We start from the raw sequence: 21,224 nt of genomic DNA on the forward strand, positions 1-21,224 counted from the left end.
CCAGGTCTTTTTTCTTTTCTCAGAGGACATGTTTTGCAGTGATGCAGATGCCCTCCATCTAAATGAAAAGGGGCACTTAACATTTCAGCATTCCGGTGAGGTTTCTTCTAATAGGCCAACACAACTTTCCCCAGACCTTTGGTTGAGTGGCTGTCTTCCCTCCTCCTGTACTGCTGTCCTGTGCTGCCGTTTCGTCACTTCATCGTTGGCTCTTGTGAGTTCATTTTACAATCTTAAAGGAAATGGGACCAGATTTCATTGCGACATTTTTGTAACCCGTTGTGGAACCATTTGGTGAAGAAGGGTGGGCTTTAAGTCCAAATGGTGAGTGAGTGAGTGAGTGAATGAACTATCCGCGCTCGTACATCTTGATCCTGGCATCAGGTCCGAATGATGATCTGAGTTCAGAGAATAGTCCAAATAGGCCCTTAGGCAGAGCTAAATGGGTCTGCTCGGTTTGCCAGGGACAAAATGTTTCCCCAGCTTGTTGTTGCACACACTTCTGCTTGTTCTGCACTACCTAATGTGGCAGGATCAAATTGCTTTGGGTAGTTATCCATCCACAAGGCTGCAAATGCCATAATTCATATTAATAGTCCAATCCAGTTTCTTAACTGTGCTCAGCACAGTAAAGGCAAAGAGCAAGGACACCTGCAGGCCACCAGATCCAAACCTGGGTCTCCAGCTGTTTTGGGCCAACAATCCCCATCATCTCTGACCACAGGTCCTGCTATCTAGGAATGATATGAGTTGTAGTCCAACAACAGTTGAAGACTCAAGTTTGGGAAACCCTGATCCAGATGTTGAGCTGCCTTTTGTTGAGTCAGGCCCATGGTCCCTCTAGGTCAGTGTTGTCTACACTGACTGGCCATGGTTCTCCAGGATTTCAAACCAAGATCTCAGCCCTGTGTGGAGAAGCCAGGGACTGAACTTAGAACTTTCTGCATGCAAGGCTGGTGTGTTGCCACAGAGCTGTACACATCAGCCCCAGTAAGCATGCCCATTGTTTAGGAATGATGGGAGTTGTAGTCTAAACAACATATGGAAGGATACAGGTTGCCCACCCCTGGCACGGAGGGAAACTAAAACTCCATCTTCAGCCACCTCACAATAAACAGTAGGTATGAAGGAGGCATGAGGTTTGCTACTTATCAGGTCTTTAGAAAACCCAGAATAAAAGCAGCTCTATAAATTAGATGTGTCATCCTCAAAGAAAATCAGCTCTTTTGTTGTTCCAAAGAGGTAGGGCAGGAAGGGGGCCAGAAATAAATACAGATCAGCACAAAAAAAAATTAAGGAGTTGTGGGGGAGCTTTGTGAAAAAGACATCATCAGAGCAGCTCTTCTGGACTCTGACCCACCAGAATTTGAGAGGTAGGCATCAGTTCAATAGTACAATTATACAATTTCAGATTCAAGGGAGCTCCAGCACAGCAATTGCCGGTGATAGCGGAATCTTGAAAGAATGAAATTGAGTTAAATGGTATATATCAGCAGTAATTTGCTGAAGGGAGCGTTTGGGAAATATTAACTCCAGAAGTGCCAGTGGTGTTTTTTTTTACTGAACCCCTCATTGCATAAAACCAAGAACTATTGGTTCTCTGTAGACAGAGAAGGGGTTGGGAGACAATGAGAAAACAATTTGGTTGTATAAAAGCTAATGTTCCTTAGTGATCTCTTGTTGCTGCAGAGTGGATTCTTTTGTCTTATTCCAAGGAAGACAGGCACAGATAAAAGGTTTAAACCTGTGTCTTTACTTAAGATGATCAGCCATTATGTGTTAGAACAGAACAAGCAAGAAAGGGGAAACTGAACTAAGCTCACAACTCATGAAAACCACCAGGCCCCCATTTCCAGATACATTAACCCCTTATATGGCTTCTTCTTCTTCTTCTTCTCTCTCTCTCTCTCTCTCACACACACACACACACACACACACACACACACACACCATTAATTAAAGACTGTTTTCTTTGAGGAAAGTATGCATAAAATTCATTTAGTGATGATGTTGTTGTTTATGGAATAAAATGTTGTGTAGAGGAGGTGACCCCCTCTGCTGCTTCAGAAGCCTTGTTGACAAGATACTCAAGCCATATGTTGTTGTTGTTGTTTACTCGTTTAGTCGTGTCAGACTCTTCATGACCCCATGGACCAGAGCACGCCAGGCACTCCTGTCTTCCACTGCCTCCCGCAGTTTGGTCAAACTCATGCTAGTAGCTTCGCAAACACTATCCAACCATCTCGTCCTCTGCCGTCCCCTTCTCCTTGTGCCCTCCATCTTTCCCAACATCAGGGTCTTTTCCAGGGAGTCTTCTCTTCTCATGAGGTGGCCAAAGTATTGGAGCCTCAGCTTCACGATCTGTCCTTCCAGTGAACACTCAGGGCTGATTTCCTTAAGAATGGATAGGTTTGATCTTCTTGCAATCCATGGGACTCTCAAGAGTCTCCTCCAGCACCATAATTCAAAAGCATCAATTCTTCGGCGATCAGCCTTCTTTATGGTCCAGCTCTCGCTTCCATAAAAGCATATAAAATGCATCATATAGGGGACAGTGGGTTGCAAAAATAGGAGGAACGCACACTGAAATGCTGGCAAGTTTTTGAGGTGATTAAAAGATAAAATAAAACAGCAAAACTACATGGAATTGTGGCAAACTGAACTGATAGCTCAGATCCTTAGGTGCTGATAATGCCAAGGTTGCAGGATTGGACTATAGATCAGGCATAGGCAAACTCTGGCCCTCCAGACGTTTGGGACTACAATTCCCATCATCCATCACCACTGGTCCTGTTAGCTAGGGATGATGGGAATTGTAGTCTCAAACATCTGGAGGGCCAGAGTTGGTCTATGCCTCGACTAGATGATCCTCAGGGTCCCTTCCAAGTCTCCAATTCTATGATCTATAAACTGGAATAATATGGAATGAGAGAAACCAAACAGCATGTGCCAACGTGCTCAGAGGCAGAGCTCTAAAATACCACACTGTTGAGTATTAGAATACATTCCTGCCCAACTGCAAATGGCAATCCATGTGTCCATGCCTCGTCGAGAGAGCAGCACGGGCAACCTTTCGAATCTGCCCCTGCCCAAAATCGACAAAAGTGCTCCTTCACTCGTTTCCACTGAGATTTTGTGCTCAGTGCATCATGCCTTTAAGCTGCAGCCCTCAAAGTAATTGCTTCAGTACTGGTCCCACTGGCTTTTGGTGGGGCAATTCCGTAGTAAGTGGCTCAGTTGCTATCACTACTTCATGGCGACTGAAGAAGGATGCTCTGTGAAGAGTCTCCCTGGGTCTGTCAGGGGAACATGGCAGAAGTAAAGCTCTTAATCTCGCTAGACAGCTGGGCTAAACATTTATATAGGAGACATTTTCAAAAGACTAGGCAGATTATAAAGGCAACAGGAGTCACTGAAATCTTGTTAAACATTGTTCAGTGCATCACTTTAGATTTTAGTTGGAACTTACACTGTCAGATAAATTCTATTTATCTCTTGAATGCTTTTCTTGCTGTGAGTGTTTGTTGATCTGAATTCTCACCTTCAGTAAAGATTTACATGTCTGTCCTTGATCAAGATAATACTCGATTTCAAAATGCTCAGACTTTTTTAAAAATAAAAAAAGCTGAAAAGACACCATTTTCTGGTATCTTAAAGTGAGATCTGAAGTTACACAGGTTCCTCGTTTTAATATGATCATTTATATGTCTGGAAAAATGCATTTACTTATTTATTTCTATCCCTACCTTCAAGTATATCTCTAAAAGTTTTTTTTTAAAAAAAAATCTATACATTTAACTATGGATTAGTCCAGATTAGGCTGTGACTAATTTAAATCACATTGATTTCAGTGAATCTCTCTAAACAAGATTAAATCTGGATCTAGGCTCATATTTCTCAGAGATACCAAATGGGTCTGCGGGAAGAGATGAATTTGTGAGCATCCATGCTCTCAGAGACAAAATGCAGGATCAAAAGGAAGCATCGAAGCTTGGAGATTGTTTCAGGAAAGCTAGAACAACTGGAAATACAAACTGGTCACTTGCCTCAGCTGCTGATATGCAAAAAAAGAAGAAAATAAATCACTGAATGGCACTAAGACTGTAAAGATCCCTTATCACTGTCAGTAATGGAATGCACATGATAAGGCAGTCAAACTGGGCTTGTTTATGAAGCATATTATTGCAGTAATTAAAATTAGTAGTGATTCCCTGTCATGTTGTTAACATTTTTTTCAGATTGACTAATTATACCGGGATTAAGTGACAAACTAAACATATATTTCTGTCAAAGGTTGCTGATAAATAATCCATGATTTGTTGAAACATGTCCCTTGTTGTCTTTTTATTCTCTTTTTTCACTTTTTCTCCTCCATGGTCAAATTTGAGCTTGTAAGCTTTTCGTGTATGTTTGTTTATGTTACTCTGACATGTGCAGTAATAGAATTATGTTGAATAAAATGATTGTCATCATTACCATAACAAAAAACTCAACCACATCCTTAGAGCTCTTTACCCACAATCTTACTTGATCGGTATGTATGTCTGTATTTACATATGATTAATCCCCCCATAACATTACTCTCTGGTCAGTGCACAATAAAAGTTTAAAACTAAATTTAAAACACAAAAATGCAAATAATACAATAACAAACGCCAACATTAAGGCCAAAGCAGAACAGTTAAAAAAACAAACTAACAATACTCATATTTCCCCCTCATATGGAAAGCTAAAACCATCTTATAAGAGCACCAGAGCCACAATAACAGCAGAGTTAAAATATCAGTGTCAGTTTTACATAATGCTAATTAAGAAAGAAGAGTAGAAGCTTTAAGAAGCTTCTACTTTCATGCGTATCATGAAAAAAAGTCATTATCAAGTAGATTGTGACCCCCTCAACAGAGTTTTACAGCACAGTTTTAATCCATTATATACAGTGGTACCTCAGGTTACATACACTTCAGGTTACATACGCTTCAGGTTACAGACTCCGCTAACCCAGAAATAGTACCTCAGGTTAAGAACTTTGCTTCAGGATGAGAACAGAAATTGTGCTCCGGCGGCACAGCAACAGCAAGAGGCTCCATTAGCTAAAGTGGTGCTTCAGGTTAACAACAGTTTCAGGTTAAGAAGGGACCTCCAGAACGAATTAAGTACTTAAACCGAGGTACTGCTGTACTGAGATGAGTGTGTTTGGATTTGGTGGATGTTGGGCTTTAGCAGCTGAGGCAGGGGCTCAGCTGGGGCTGTACCAGCATAAGTCCCTCACTCTGGATACTCAACCAGGGCTCAGCCAGCAAAATTTATGCTGGCATAATTTATACCAGCGTAAATCCAAAAAAAGAGGCATTCTGGCGGCATGCAGGGGGGCAGGGCAAGGAGAGACGTACATCTCTTCCAAACCCTTTTTAGCTTGATCATGTGACCTAGGGCCCAATCCTCAAAATTCACACCCACACTCTCCTGCCAGTTCAGCCAGTGGTAGCCCCTCCTTAAGGCTCCAGAGCTTACACCGATGTAATTAGGACTGCACTGTAATCTTCCTATTTCAGGAAGTAACAGACTGAAAGAAAGGTCTGGAGTGTTTCTGGCTGTAGGCTTTACGTTTAGACATATATATATATATTCTTGTTTCCTTTCTCTTTCTTTTCAATTCAGGCCCATTCAGGGCACCCCCTGTTTTCGTCCAATGAAGCTAAATGCTGGAGCATTCAGGACAGACCTCTCCACACAGCGCACGGTTAAATTGTGGAATTCCTTCCCACAGGATGTAGTGGTGGGGGTCATCAACTTGCATTATTATTATTATTATTATTATTATTATTATTATTATTATTACCCCACCCATCTAGCTGGGTTTTCGCAGCCACTCTGGGCAGCTCCCAACAGAATATTAGAAACACAATAGAACATCAAACATTAAAAACTTCCCTAAACAGGGCTGCCTTCAGATGTCTTCTAAAAGTCAGGTTGTTGTTTATCTCCTTGACATCTGATGGGAGGGTGTTCCACAGGGCGGATGCCACTCCTGAGAAGGCCCTCTGCCTGGTTCCCTGTAGCCTCACTTCTCGCAGTGAGGGAACCACCAGAAGGCCTTCAGAGCTGGACCTCAGTGTCCCAGCTGAACGATGGGGGTGGAGATGCTCCTTCTGGTATACTGAGCCAAGGCCTTTTAGGGTTTTAAAGGATAGCTTTGGAAGAGGATTACGGTAAACACATTCATGAAGAATAAGATTATCCATGTCTACTAGTCATGATTCCCGTGTGCCACCTCCAGTACTGGGGAAGTAATATGCTTCTGAATACCAATTGCTACAGAACATTTGTGGGGGGGGGGGGAGTACTGTTGAGCTCCTGTCTTGCTTGTGGGCATCTGGTTGTCAGAGCAGTGTGTTGGGCTGGATGAGCTTTTTTGGTCCAGCCGGGCTCTTCTTATTTTCTTAGAGCAAACACAGAGCTATTCATGCCTTGTTGAGAGGGTATGGGTAGTGACTGAATGAGACGCATGCTACAATGCATTAAAATGGTATGTGTTTTTAATACTCCTTTCTCTGGTTCACTCTGTGGTGCACTGCAGTGGTTGAATAAACCATTGCTTGCCTTTCACCGAAGAAGATATTGCCAGGAAATGTGGGTTCCATTATAACTAAAGTGAAGTACTTTGATTTCTTTTTGAAGAGCAAAGTGTTATTAAGGGAGAGACACATGGGAAGGCAACTACATTGTGATGATTGTGACTAAAGTGGCTGACCAACCATGTCTACTCAGAAGTAAGTCCTACTGCATTCATTGCCTATGCCCTAGGGTTCGGAAAATGAGATTTAATTATATTTCTAGAGAATTTGTTTGTACTTTGCTGCTGCTGAGTATTTTTATGTCTGGAGCAATTTCCTCCAAAAAGCAGTTTCTGCCAATTTAGCTGCTTCAGAGATGGTGTTTAGTGTAGTGCTATCTTTCCACTTAACTAATAATGTGTCATTTTCTACAAGCATTAAAAAAAAAAGACTGTTACTTGTGTGATTTCTCCCCAGAATTGCTTACTTGCAAACACCCATCTGGATTTTTGGCCTTGAAGTATGGCTTTCCTGCTGGATGTGTATACCAAGCAACTTCCAGTGGGGAAATGAGTGCCAGCATTCCACAGGATCTGATCTTTCATAAGAAGAAGAAAAGAAAACAGCTTGTATCTTATTACAGTGCAATCCTGACCATGTTTGTTGTTGTTTAGTCGTTTAGTCATGTCCGACTCTTTATGACCCATGGACCAGAGCACGCCAGGCACTCCTGTCTTCCACTGCCTCCCACACTTTGGTCAAACTCATGCTGGTAGCTTCGAGAACACTGTCCAGCCATCTTGTCCTCTGTCAACCCCTTCTCCTTGTGCCCTCCATCTTTCCCAACATCAGGGTCTTTTCCAGGGAGTCTTCTCTTCTCATGAGGTGGCCAAAGTATTGGAGCCTCAGCTTCACGATCTGTCCTTCCAGTGAGCACTCAGGGCTGATTTCCTTAAGAATGGAGAGGTTTGATCTTGCAGTCCATGGGTCTCTCAAGAGTCTCCTCCAACACCATAATTCAAAAGCATCAATTCTTCAGCGATCAGCCTTCTTTATGGTCCAGCTCTCACTTCCATACATCACTACTGGGAAAACTATAGCTTTAACTATACGGACCTTTATTAGCAAGGTGATATCTCTGCTTCTGCTTCTGACCATGTTTACTCAGAAGTAAACCCTTCAGAATTCAGCAGAGTTTACACCCAGGAAAATGAGGTTAGAATTGCAGTCTAACTTGACTGACCATTAAAACTGAAGGAGCAACAGACAGGCTGGAAGCCTGCCTATATTTCAATTACAATAAAGTGCATTTTCTGTCTCCTCTCAGAGTCACATTCGGTCTTGAAGTAGCTAGCCTTAGATGGGGGGGGGGGTTGATAGATAGATGAAATATATCCAAACAGCCAGGAAGATGCCACTAGCTTACCTTTCCTAAGACAGTATAATTTATGGTGTCGAGTTGTCCTGCACTTAAGAAAGAACACTCCAGTTATATTAAGCTTTGAGAGCATAGGGACATAGTATCATATCACATAAAACACCAAATATGAGAACCATTATGAAACTTTGGGAGTTCACCACAGTTTACCTCACAAAGCTCAAGGCGAGAATTGTCTAATGAGATAAACTGAGCCCAGGCAGGGAGAAAAGGTTTAAAGTACTTAATGGCAGTTGCTGAAAGGCCTATAAGCACCTCAAGTTGCTCCATGATCTTGAGAGGCCAGAACAATTTAAACGACTGGAATAACAGGAGATAGGCAGCGCTCCACGACACGTAGAGAATGGCAAAACACTTCGGCTTTCTTTATCCTTGTGATCTATAGGGGATTAGTGAGGGCCTCATATAGCTGAGGGGAAGAAGATGTTAGCCTTTGATTGGGACACCAGAGAAAGCCAGCACGGTTGGAGCAGGGACAGCATTCACAGGCAGAATACATCAAGTGCACGGCATTTTTGGATAAAAATAGAGCTCTGTGGAAAAACAACGACCGCACAGGGAAGGGTAACTTATACAAGCAGGTCCCTCAAAGCTGGACCTGTCACTGTATTGTAGCTTTGCTGCTGCCAAGAAAGCCAGCCCAGGACGTTTTGTCGCCTGAGGCAGAATGGCAAATTCCACCCGCTACTGGAGGAGACTCTTGAGAGTCCCATGGACTGCAAGAAGGTCAAACCCATCCATTCTTAAGGAAATCAGCCCTGAGTGCTGACTGGAAGGACAGATCCTGAAGCTGAGGCTTTAATACTTTGGCCACCTCATGAGAAGAGAAGACTCCCTGGAAAAGACCCTGATGTTGGGAAAGATTGAGTGTACAAGGAGAAGGGGACGACAGAGAACAAGATGGTTGGACAGTGTTCTCGAAACTACCAGCATGAGTTTGACCAAACTGCGGGAGGCAGTGGAAGACAGGAGTGCCTGGTGTGCTCTGGTCCATGGAGTCACGAAGAGTCGGACACAACTAAATGACTAAACAACAACACCCAAGGTCAGTCAAGTGCCCAAGGCTGGCCAAGTTATTTTGGCGGCTGGGGCAGAAAATCCCACAAGGCCTCTGCTCAGGAATAAAAAGTACAATAATAATTAATTAAATGACCCCACTATTTGCTGCTTGTTCGCTGACACCCCAAATCGGCTCCCTGAAGCAAACGCCTCACTCTAGCCAACGGTAGGGCCAGTCCTGGAGCACGCGTGAGACCAGATCAGTGCCCATACATGTTGTGACTTAGGAACTCCCTCCTGTAGGTCACTTTAGGCTCAATATAAAGGAACTGTCTAATGAATAGAAGTGTAATGAATAAACAGCGTTTTGTAGCACTGTGGACTAGGGCTAGGCAGATTATAAAAACAGGAGATTTGGCTGAAGGAGGCTTTCCTAAGGAAACATAGCAGTAGCTACAGAAGGTGCCATCATCTCACTGACTCTCCACCCTTCTGCCCATTTTTTGTGAATTTACTATTCTCAGACTGCATATATACCATACATATAAAGCACCCCCCCAAAAAAAAATATCTGAGAACAGTTGTTTGCTAAGGGTGCTGAGAATCATAGCTCTGTGATAAATACAGCTCCTGGGATTTGGAGGGTGCAACATGGGGGCAGCCGCCCCGCCCCCATCAAGTAAATAAATAAAAATACTTAACTAAAAGTAAAAATTGTAGAAAGATTTTAACAGATTTTTCTGAGCACTTGGGGTCAAAAGAAAGAAATTTAAAACAACTGTTGTTGGGGTAGAGGGATCATTCTTTCATATGTGGTGGATGTGTAAAAGGGTAAAAGAGTATTTGGAAATGATCCATAATGAATTGAAAAAAAATGTTTAAAGGCACTTTTCAAAAAAACAAACAAACAAAAAAAAAACCAGAGTCCTTTTTGTTGGGGATAATTCAGGCGGAAATTCCCAGGTGTCAAAAAAAAAGTTATTTATGTATGCCACTACTGTGGCCCGTGTTTTGTTAGCCCAAAAATGGAAAGCGAGCGAGGTCCCAAAATAAGAAGAATGGCAACTTAAACTTGATGGAATATGCGCAGCTTGCAGACCTAACTTATAGAAGATTGAATATATGGGGAGGGATTATGTACACTTGAAAACCTTGGCAGCATTAAGATAAATTCAGCGATGTAAATAAGTTTTAATGGATGTAATAATGAAATACTGAATGGTTTGGTTTATGTAAAATATGCATGGATTTATGTTATGCAAAATGGACCATGGAAAGAGAAGAAGGGAAGTCATTGATATTTTAAGGTTGTTTAAATGAATACTCTAAATTGTAAAACAGATATATATATATGAATGAGACATTTCATTTTGAATCTGCTAGACAGAGACAAACAGAGGATTAGGACAGGTGGGTGTCCTGCTAGTAAAGGTAAAGGGACCTCTGACCATGAGGTCCAGTCGTGACCGACTCTGGGGTTGCAGTGCTCATCTCGCTTTATTGGCCAAGGGAGCCGGCGTACAGCTTCCGGGTCATGTGGCCAGCATGACTAAGCCACTTCTGGTGAACCAGAGCAGTGCACGGAAATGCCATTTACCTTCCCGCCAGAGCGGTACCTGTTTATCTACTTGCCCTTTGACATGATTTCAAACTGCTAGGTTGGCAGGAGCAGGGACCAAGCAACGGGAGCTCACCCCGTCGCAGGGATTCGAACCGCCGACCTTCTGATCGGCAAGTCCTAGGCTCTGTGGTTTAACCCACAGCGCCACCCGTGTCCCCAACATAAATTCTGTCCACACCCATGGGGTGCATCAAATGTGCTTTAACACACCTAATCAGGCTAACACACCTAATCAGTGCAACTTGAAAAACAAGCAAGCACGTTTTCCATGGGCCAGTTTCTTCATGAATGTCACTCTCATCTGAGACCAACTGAAGTTCTGCATCACTTCATGACCTGCCCCTCACAGAGATCAACCCTCTTCCTATTCCCCCTCAAGCTTAACCTAAGCCTTGTACTTGCACAAATATAGCATACAAATCGGCTCCGGCGTACCCATTCGTCCTTCACTGTGTTTCCCTTGTGTGCTCTTATCCATCCTAATGTGTTTTAATATCCCAGTGTTGTAATCTATTAGCCGTTGCTCTGAGCCCCTACAACCTCTGGGTGCCACAGCTGGGTCTTTTCTTGACAGGTGATTAACCTGCAATCACACGCCCAAGTGGAGGAATCTTTGTGGGGGTTTTTTAAACACATCTCATGCAACCAAGATACCCAAGAATCTTAGGTTGGTAAAGAAAAAGAAAGAAACTGATCAGGAAAGTTCAGCAGAGATAACAGGGTCTTCGAATGGCTATGGGGAGAAATTTCTTTATCTTTGCCTTCCACTATCGCAGGAATAATACTGTAATAATTTTATTCATTCATATGCTGTCCACCAGACTGGGTGGCCCCAGCCATTCTGGGCAGCTGCCAACAAGAAATAGTAAAAACACAACACATCACACACTAAAAACCTCCCTGAACTTCTCCTCCATTGCTCCTCAGCTGTTTTGCAGTTCAGACACTGCACCTAACTTTAGCCAAGATGGGGCTGCCTTGGATAGCTGTATTACAGTACTTCTCCCACTGCAAAGCAAATAGTGTATCCACACTGAAATAACTGCATCTGATACATTTCATTGGCCTACTAAAATTTTTTTGAAGTGCTGCATCTCCCAATGCTTTCCACTGTTATTCATAATATATTTGTTTCTTGATTTTAAGTAATAATTTATAATTGTATCGCAATTGGGCTACCTCAGCTTGTAAAGCAAGATTGTGCTTATTCTGTTTTACCTTCAATTTTCTAAGTTCCCTAGCTAGGCATTTTTGCTATTCTGACATTCCTTATCAAACCAAGTCTGTCTTTTAAACTTTTTGTTTTTTATAACACTAGTTGTGGTCATCAGTGGGAGCATTTGGTTGATTATGTTCTCATAAAGTCCGATTATGTTTCCTGTTTCTAACAACATTTCCCCCCTTAATAAAGCAAATTCATGGGAATCCAGGATCTGAATCATTTTTTCTTGGACCTGTACATTCCATTTTAACCTTCTATTTCCAAGTATCAGATATTCCGTTTCATCCAATAATTTAGGAAAGGCAGGAGAAACGAATGATGTCAGAGATAACTCAAGTGGAAAGTGGTCACTTTCAGCTCTGGGAATTATCCTGAAGGTATCTCGGTTAATTGGCACATTATTGGCCTACTAAATATCCTCCAACATTTCTCCAATGAAAATAGGGACGTCCCATTCCATAATGATAAATTTACTATTTATACACACCCCACCCATATCTTACTGGGTTGCCGCAGCCACTCTGGGCAGCTTCTAACATACCTGGAAACATAATAAAACATTTTTTTAAAAAACCTTCTCTATACAGGATTGCCTTCAGATGGCTCGGGGATCAGATAACTCCATACCCTCCAACATTTCTCAAATGAAAATAGGGACATCCTAAGGAAAAGTAGGACATTCTCAGGGCCAATCAGAAACCAAGATAGCTTCTCTAAATCAGGGACGTCCCTGGAAAACAGGGACACTTGGATGATCTGCTATTATGTGAAATCAACGACGTCAATTTGTAGAATTTATTGTATTCTTTGCTCCGGATGAAGTCCACCAGCCTGACTCCCCAGTGCTTTTCAGAAAGCCGCAGAAGACATGGCCGTTTATACTATCTAAGGCTGCAGCCCTATACATACTTTCCTGGGAGTGAGCCCCATTGTAACTCAGTGGGACTTACCTTTGAGTAGATGTGTATAGGATTGCACAAGAAGAGACACTGTTAGGGACTTGTTCTAGTTAATCTGCATTTTGGTTTGTTTTTCTGCATATGCTTCCAGCCGGGTGCATTTCCCATCACCTATTGCTGTTCAACTGGAGACACGAGGGGTGGCCAGACATTCAAAGTACGAGCTGTTCAACCAGACTATGGTTCACCACTGTCATTTCTGCAATACAATTGGTTTGAATTTATTTGCATGGTGCTAAGATCTCCAATGCAGCGAGGGAGGAAGCTGCTCAGGCGCCCGGGACGGCATGCCGAGGGGCGGGGCGAGCCACCCATAGGGGCGGGAAGAGGGTGGGGTGCACCACAGGGACTCTGGATTCTACCTGCCTCCTACAGCTAGGGGGAGGCAGTGGGCAAACCATTTGGGCAGCGCGGAGCCTGCGCACGCCTAAGCCACCGCGTCTCTCCCAGGAGAGACATGTGGCTTGAGCACGCTGCAGGCCCCGCAGTGAGTGCCGCCCGGTATTTTGTCACCCCCCTCAGTGGTGACACCCACGGTGGACTGTACCCACCGTACCCCCTTCCTCCGCCCCTGCTCCAATGTGGTTCTCATGGGCACCACTTTGCCCTCAGACACCTGCTGAGGCCCATCACCCTTGCCCTTTCAATTTTCATTATTTTAAATCCAGTTGTGGGGGTGGCAGGCTTGTGTGGTGTTTGTGGGAAGGGTCCTGATCCTTTGTCTGTCTCTCTGTGTGTTTTAGGGTTCATGCAGATGTTTTGCCTGTTTTGGGGAGGGCAAAGGGAATCTAAGCATCCATTTTTCTTCTGTGAAATTAGCATGTTGTGGTGCCCATGATAGTTTTCTAGATTTCCAAATGTGACCCCAGTTCCAGAAAGGATGTTGCCCCTCCTCAAGCTATAAAATAGGATGGAAGCCATGAGCTACAGTGAACTTGAAAGAGGGCTATCCTATCCTCAGCAAAATAAACAAGGTTATGAATTAAGTCCTGTTGCAGCAAGCCCTGTAGCAAACTCTAAAGATACTCTGGCATTACTGGACTACCTCTTTACCCTGCCCACTTGACTTCCCTGCTTGATAAAGTTTGTGATCTTTCATGCAGGTTTTTCCAGAGTCAGCAGCAAGGTGTACAATGGCTCTCAGCCTGACAGTGCAAGCCTATTCGGGTCTACTCATTTCAATGGAAGTGTAAAGACTAGAGGATTGTACTGTGAGTCACCTTGGCAGAAGTCCACACATTTGTTTGATATTCAGCAATATAATAGAAAGAGGTGTCTGATCCCAGCTGTGTCCATGTGGTCAATTACCCTTGTTTCCTTCCTGTGAAATGCATATGCTCACCACTTCCATGTTGCTAGCAATTAAGACCAGCTTTAGCCATAGGCAAAACAGGTTTTTGGCCTAGGGCAGCAGATTGCAATAGAGAAATCAAACTCTGCAGTCAAGGACAGAGTTCTTTTTGGATGACACAGTGGTATTTATGAGATGAACATATTTTCATAGCTCTGTATTAGCACACTTTTTTGTTACATTAATTTTTTCTTTGCTACTCAGAATAGCAAATTTCTCCTTTGTCTTCATCCTTATTAAGGAGTGTCTGGGGGTTAAAATTAAAATTTGCCGGCATTACAAAAGATGCTTTCTGAACTTTTCCACATTAGATGATAATTCTGCCACTTAACAGCATGACTTCCTGCTAGGTTGTGCGAACTCCTTTGGGGCTTGCCTTAATTTCCACTCAGTTCTTGCAGACTTTCCTTGTGAGCACTTAAAACATACCAACTCTGGGATTTTTCCAAGTGATCATAGAAAGAACACAGAAAGTCAGTTAAATCATCATTCTTCCCCTGTTTGTGAACCCTTTGCCCCAACATTCCTTCATTTCTCTCTACCTTTCTCTCATTTCTTCATAGTCCAAATCTGGACTATGATAGTCCAAGTCCAATAGCCCAAATCTGGTCCTGAGGCACACCAAAGGTTCTCACATGGGGCCAATAGAAGAGCATAAAGGAGTATCTCCTCCAGCAGTAGGACCTGATAGAAGGTCACTAAGGAGCAGGAAGGTGGCATAGGCCTTCCAGTGTAACTTCTTCCTCAAAAGTGGCCCTCATAATAAGCTCTTTTGTTTTATTTATTTCACAGAATTATCTATAGCGCTTACTCAAAACTAAAAAGACCTCTAATCCATTTCTGAAAGACTTTTATGGTGGCTGTCTCTCAAGGGCTATGCAGAAAGAAGGGAAAATCACATCAAGTGTCACTTTTACAACTTGAAAAATACTACAAGGTTCTTTTACAGTTAAGAGGTGTAGTCACTGGCATACGGAGGGGGGCAGGGGGAGCGCACCACACCAGGTACCATTTGGGGAAAGGGTGCCATCTGTCGGAGGTTCCGTACGACCGAGCTGAAATAACTCTCTTCCACAACGTACTTCGGAATCCATCAGGCTCTCCTCCTCCGACGATGATTAACAACCTAAGCCTTTGATGCGACTTCAGGCACGTTCCCCCATTCCGCAGAGTATCCAAACAGCAGAAGGATGTGCTACATCACTACGTTTATTTCTAACTACGCAGAACAGAAAAGAATATGCATCTGCTCTCTGTGAGAGTCGGTGAACAAAGAAACAGGAAACCAGTAACATCAACATCCGTCTCCCGTCTCCCATGAGACTTCCAACAGTCTTGAATGTAAACAGAGTCTTGTGACTCCAAAAACTGCACGTTGACATAAACAGAAACCTAACACCATCATGGCCACCCCCCACCCCACCCCCCAGGACACATGCCACGCCCACGCAGGCACTGTGCCACGCCCCAGGACATGTGCCACGCCCCCAGGATGTGTGTCAGCCACACCCCCACCTGTTCTCCGCTCCAGGGGCTGCAGCATGTTGTTCTGCCACTGGGTGCAGTCAGGGTTTTTTTCAGCCCAGTTCCAGGTGAGTACCATTGCCATTATAAGAGGACAAGGCAGGCGTTCATGGTGAGTTCTGGCACCTCTTTTTCTAGAAAAATAGCACTGGGCATAGTGGTATTCCTCCACAGCATGGGAACATTAACCTCTTGATTTATTAATTAAACATTATGTGACTGATTTATTTTTACACTGTTTGCACCCCACATTTTCAGCTTCCCAAAGCTCCTAAGGCAGCTAACAACACAAAGGGGAAAAAACATGAAAGACAAAATGGATAGAATTAAAAGCACAAGAAGTAAAATGCATAAGTAAAAGAAACATGTGGCAGGAAGGAGAGGGGACAACGGCCACATTTCCCCAACTGCTTTGAAGTAAAGAAAATCCAGATTTTTTAAAAGGTCCTAAAATGCCCAGGATTATTATTTTTTAAATGCATTTGTCTGGCATCTAAAATACATTAGTGCAAATACCAGGCTGCATTGATACAGATAATCTCTTTTTTTAAAAACATATTTGGCAGCCCTGACCCCCATTTGTGGGAGCGAGCCCGAACACAAGTGCAACAAGACTCCTTGTACCCACCTCCTCCTCACCTTGTTTCTATTTTCTAAGAATATTGGGAAAGCTCCTATAAATGTACTAAACACAGTATAAGGCACCTGCATCCTCTCTCTCTCCCTGGTATATTGTGTGCGCTAGATCATAAATATGCATTTACATGACGGCGATGCTGATAACAGATATGAAGCAAATAGAAAATCTCACATTCAACAAGAGAAGACTTCGATTTTTTCCCCCATCAGCCTATATGTCTTGCTCTCAAATTCATTTATTTCCACTGGATACAATCTAATACAGCACGAGAGCAGTCCAGCCGCCTCTGTGGTACACTACCTGTTGAAATATACATAGCCACCACCTGGGGTGAGGATAAAACCTCAAAATGGAGAATAAATAACTTATTGTAAAGAACCAGATATCCAATTGTTATTCACAGTAATAGAAAAAGAACTCCTGCTTTATAATTTAGGGACTCCATCAGGTTCATATCTTTGCAATGCACTGAAGTCATATATCAGGTAAAAGGGAGAATAAGCATTTACTTTTCCATTAGGAAAGGAGGGGGGGAGAGAAGGTGGCTTGATATATAAATGCAAGATCTACTAGGGTGGTAGCAGGAAAGTCCTATAGGGCTGGAAAAGCTACACTTGGTCTTGCACAAACGAATACAGATTTAATTTTAATAGGATCATGGGAAGCATATATGAAAGCCAGGAGAATGAAGGAAATGATAATGTCCTTAAACAAGAAAAAATAAGGACGCTGGGAAAATAATCTACTAAGCCCAAAGGTCAAAAAGACACAAGACGTCAACATTGAGAACAGATTTGTGTTTCTGGCCCCAAGCCAGCCAGAGAATGAATTCCTAATGGAGGTGATGTCTTCTTCTTATTCCATGCAAGGTATTACACCAGGCTACATTAATCATCAACAATGTCTTAACAGCAAATCCATGGACTTGTAAGGTAGCTAAGGCTGAGCTGAGCACCTTGGCCTCTTGGCAAGAACAAAAATCAAATGCCACAATATCACAGCCAGTAGAAACCAGCGGGGGGGGAGTGGGGGAGTGGATAGAATGTCGGCAACAACCACACACACACATATACAAAAAAACAGATTTGAAGATACCTGCAGTAAGCTGACATTTGGACATTGTGTTTCATTTTTCAGAACAGATGGCTATTATGTGAAAGGCATGAAATATGACATTTTTCACTAGCTAGCAGTGGGATTCCTGTTATATCTGTTACTTGCTCTCCATGTGAGAGTCAGAGAGAAAGAGTGTATTTATTCACTGAACTTTTGCATTGCCAAAAGCAATCTCACTGCCTGAGACCTAACCTAGTTTTGAGATAGTTTTCTACTGCTGGGGCTTAACTGGAATATCTAAGGCTGCTGAAGGCTGTCCCTGTAGTACCCAACAGGGCAAGAGGTAGAAAGATGGTTCTCCATAATAACAGGTCCTTTCAAAAACAGGGATAGCATAGTGTGGGGAACCCCAACTTTGAACCCCACGCAGATGCCAGCACAGCACCTGCAAGTGGAGCTCAAGGATCAGCTCTTAATTGGCATGTAGCCAGCATTGCAACGACTCAATGGATCTTCATGATCTGTGCAAGACATTCATTTTCTCATTCATTTGAATGGTAATTAAATATTAAAATCCAGAGGCAATATACTTCTGAGTATGGAATGCTTGTAACAAGCAGTGTTGTTGGTCGTAACCTTCATGGCCTGTTTTGTGAGTCTCCAGAGAGTTTTGGTGGACCAACCTTGGAAACAACCCTACTAGATTAAAATTATCAATGTGTCTTGTTCAATACAACTTCGAACGTAATCTAGGTGAGGCATCTTCATCACTTACACACACACACACACACACACACACACACACACTTCTTTCAGACCAGAAGACATGGTTTAGGTTGACCCATCAGAATCAGAAAATTGTCTCCTGGTGCAGTTCATCATCCACTCATCGAAAGGGTTAGCCAAGGTCCTTTTGGTTCCCAGGTAATGTCCCAATGCACAGCAGGCCTGACCCACCTGAGTACCTTTATAAGATTTCAAAAGGCGTCTACATCCTGCTGAAACAACAGTTCCCCTTGTCACAGGTGAGAAGCCATCAGCCAGTGCTCTATCCAAGGTCCTGAACTTCTCTGCCTAGTTCCTGGCAGATTCTGCTCTAGCAGCTGAGTCCAGACCGTGCCAACCAAGAATTGTATTTGTCCAAGTCTCCCTTTGCTAAAGCCTAACTTTGACAAGAGAGGGAAGCGGGTGGCGCTGTGGGTTAAACCACAGAGCCTAGGACTTGCCGATCAGAAGGTTGGCAGTTCGAATCCCCGCAATGGGGTGAGCTCCCATTGCTTGGTCCCTGCTCCTGCCAACCTAGCAGTTCGAAAGCACATCAAAGTGCAAGTAGATAAATAGGTACCGCTCCGGTGGGAAGGTAAACAGCATTTCCGTGCGCTGGTCTGGTTCGCCAGAAGCGGCTTAGTCATGCTGGCCACATGACCCGGAAGCTGTACGCCGGCTCCCTCGGCCAGTAAAGTGAGATGAACGCCGCAACCCCAGAGTTGATCACGACTGGACCTAATGGTTAGGGGTCCCATTTACCTTTAACTTTGACAAATGTGACTCTTCCACAGTGGTGGGGAACCTCTGGCCAGCAGGTCAGTTTTGACCCACCAGGGTCAATTTGGCCCACCTGGCTTTTTCCCCCAACCACATTCACTTTCAATCAGCTGATATCACTAGGTGATGCCAGCCTAGCCTACCTCACAGCACTGCTGTGAAGACCTAGATTTATTACCCCGAAATGGGATGAAGGATATATCTTTAAAGGTCAATACATGGAATTTGATGGTTCCAAGCTTTGCCCACATTGAACTGCCTCTTGTATCGAGTGCCCACTTATGTGTGAGCCACTTGTGCATTCGTTTTAAAACCCTGCTAATTAAATGGAAAATTATACACAAAAATACATAACAATACCATGCATATACAACAGTCAAGCCTCATATTTCTAAAGCACAATTTTATCACTATTGAAATGTAAGCGTATTGTATAGTTATACGCACTGTTGTATGTATCTGCTAATGTGCTGGTTACTTCAGGAAACCTGGAGCGCATATGTGTATAATAGTTTAGGTATAATAATGCAGGTAATGTGCAAGAATTACTCTATTTTTAGCAGAGCCTATAAAAAAATAACTAGCTGCTCACAAAGAGCAAGGAGCAAGGCAGGGATGTGGGGGGGGGGAGGGAGATAAGCTTGACATCAAGATTTTCATTGACTTCCATCTCTCCCTGAGCTCTTTGGAGGATGGACCAAATAATAAAAAAATACAGTAGATAAATAGTTTCATACTCTCCTTCCCCTGTGGAGAATTGTGTGGCAGAACTTCAACTTGAAGCATACTATGTGCATATACCATGTGCAGAACCCTGTACATATTTCTGTCATCATAATGGCACTTAGTCCTAACTTCCATGATCATGGATATGAATACCAGCTGTGTCTGTGTACTGATACTTTCACACTAAGACTATAATAGGGAGGCACAAACCAAGTTGGCGAAGAACAGCATCCATGCAGCTTTCCACAACATAATAGTGTTCGTTTTAGCAGCAGAACTAATTCAGGGAAGAGATAAATATTACAGACATCAAATGGCATTTGGAAACCACAGCTGCCCAGTCCTTCTAGAGGAGACGTCAGCTAATTCCTGGGTAAGAGATGTTAATTGCCTTAATTAACCATCTCAATTTGGCCATCGGACAACTGGAGTGTGACCTGATGTGTGGTCTTGCAGAAGCAAAGGAAGAGTCCTAAAATGCATTTTGAGTTGGGTGAGAACTTAACACAAGGAGGATAATATGGAAGGCAGGGACAAGGATGGGTAATGCAATTCTATGCAAATATGTCTAACAAGCTTCAACCTGCAAATATTTGTATACAGACTATTTCAAAATGCTCTTCCTGTAGTTGAATGGGGGGCGGGGAGGCAGAGAAGCACAGTTTCCAGTTCCTGTCAACCTTTGAAATCAGAATTAACAAAAGCATGTGCTGATTTATATGTACAGGTGCCACTTTAGAAAGTATTAAAATATTTTAAATATGAATGCAGTGCATTTAATCATTATCAGAAAGACATGCTTAGTCTGCTGCCCAGCTGCTAACTGCTGATGGACAACTAGAAGGTCTCAGAGTTGTCTTCTTATGATTATATATCTGTTAACCGAGATTTGGTCTGACTTAACTAGAAGGGCACCTTCAAACAGAGGATTGCCCTCTGTAAAGTAGGCCACATGGCCACCATAGAACATAAGCCCGCTGAATCAGGCCAATGTCTCATCCAGCATCCTATTCTCATAGCAGCCCACCAGATGCCAGGTAGATACAGTACAGCAGAGGAGAAGAAAGATACAGCCCACAGATTGAAGCCAAGCACTATTAAGACCCGCCTTCTCCTGCCTTGTAGCTTATAGTGTGTGGGGCTATGCCTTCAATCTGCCCTGATCAGAGTTTTCTGCAGAATCGTATAGCCCCAGCTCCACACCTAGTACCAGGCCCCTTCTCCAAATGATTGCACTCATTTCTAGACAGTTTTTGGTTGTAATGGTTGCTACTACTTGAGCCAATGCATCAGTAAAGGTAAAGGGACCCCTGACCATTAGGACCAGTCGTAGCCGACTCTGGGGCTGCGGCACTCATCTCACTTTATTGGCCGAGGGAGCCGGCGTACAGCTTCCAGGTCATGTGGCCAGCATGACTAAGCCGCTTCTGGTGAAACCAGAGCAGCGCACGGAAACGCCGTTTACCTTCCCGCTGGAGCGGTACCTAGTTATCTACTAGAGAGACAAACTTGGGTAAGAATGTGTGTCTTTGTGTAGCTATCATAACTCACTAGTAAGAGGGAAGAAGGAAGGGTGCACCAAAACACAG

This window comes from Podarcis gaigeae (assembly GCF_964106915.1).
Source record: "Podarcis gaigeae genome assembly, chromosome: 3".
NCBI classification, from domain to species: domain Eukaryota; kingdom Metazoa; phylum Chordata; class Lepidosauria; order Squamata; family Lacertidae; genus Podarcis; species Podarcis gaigeae.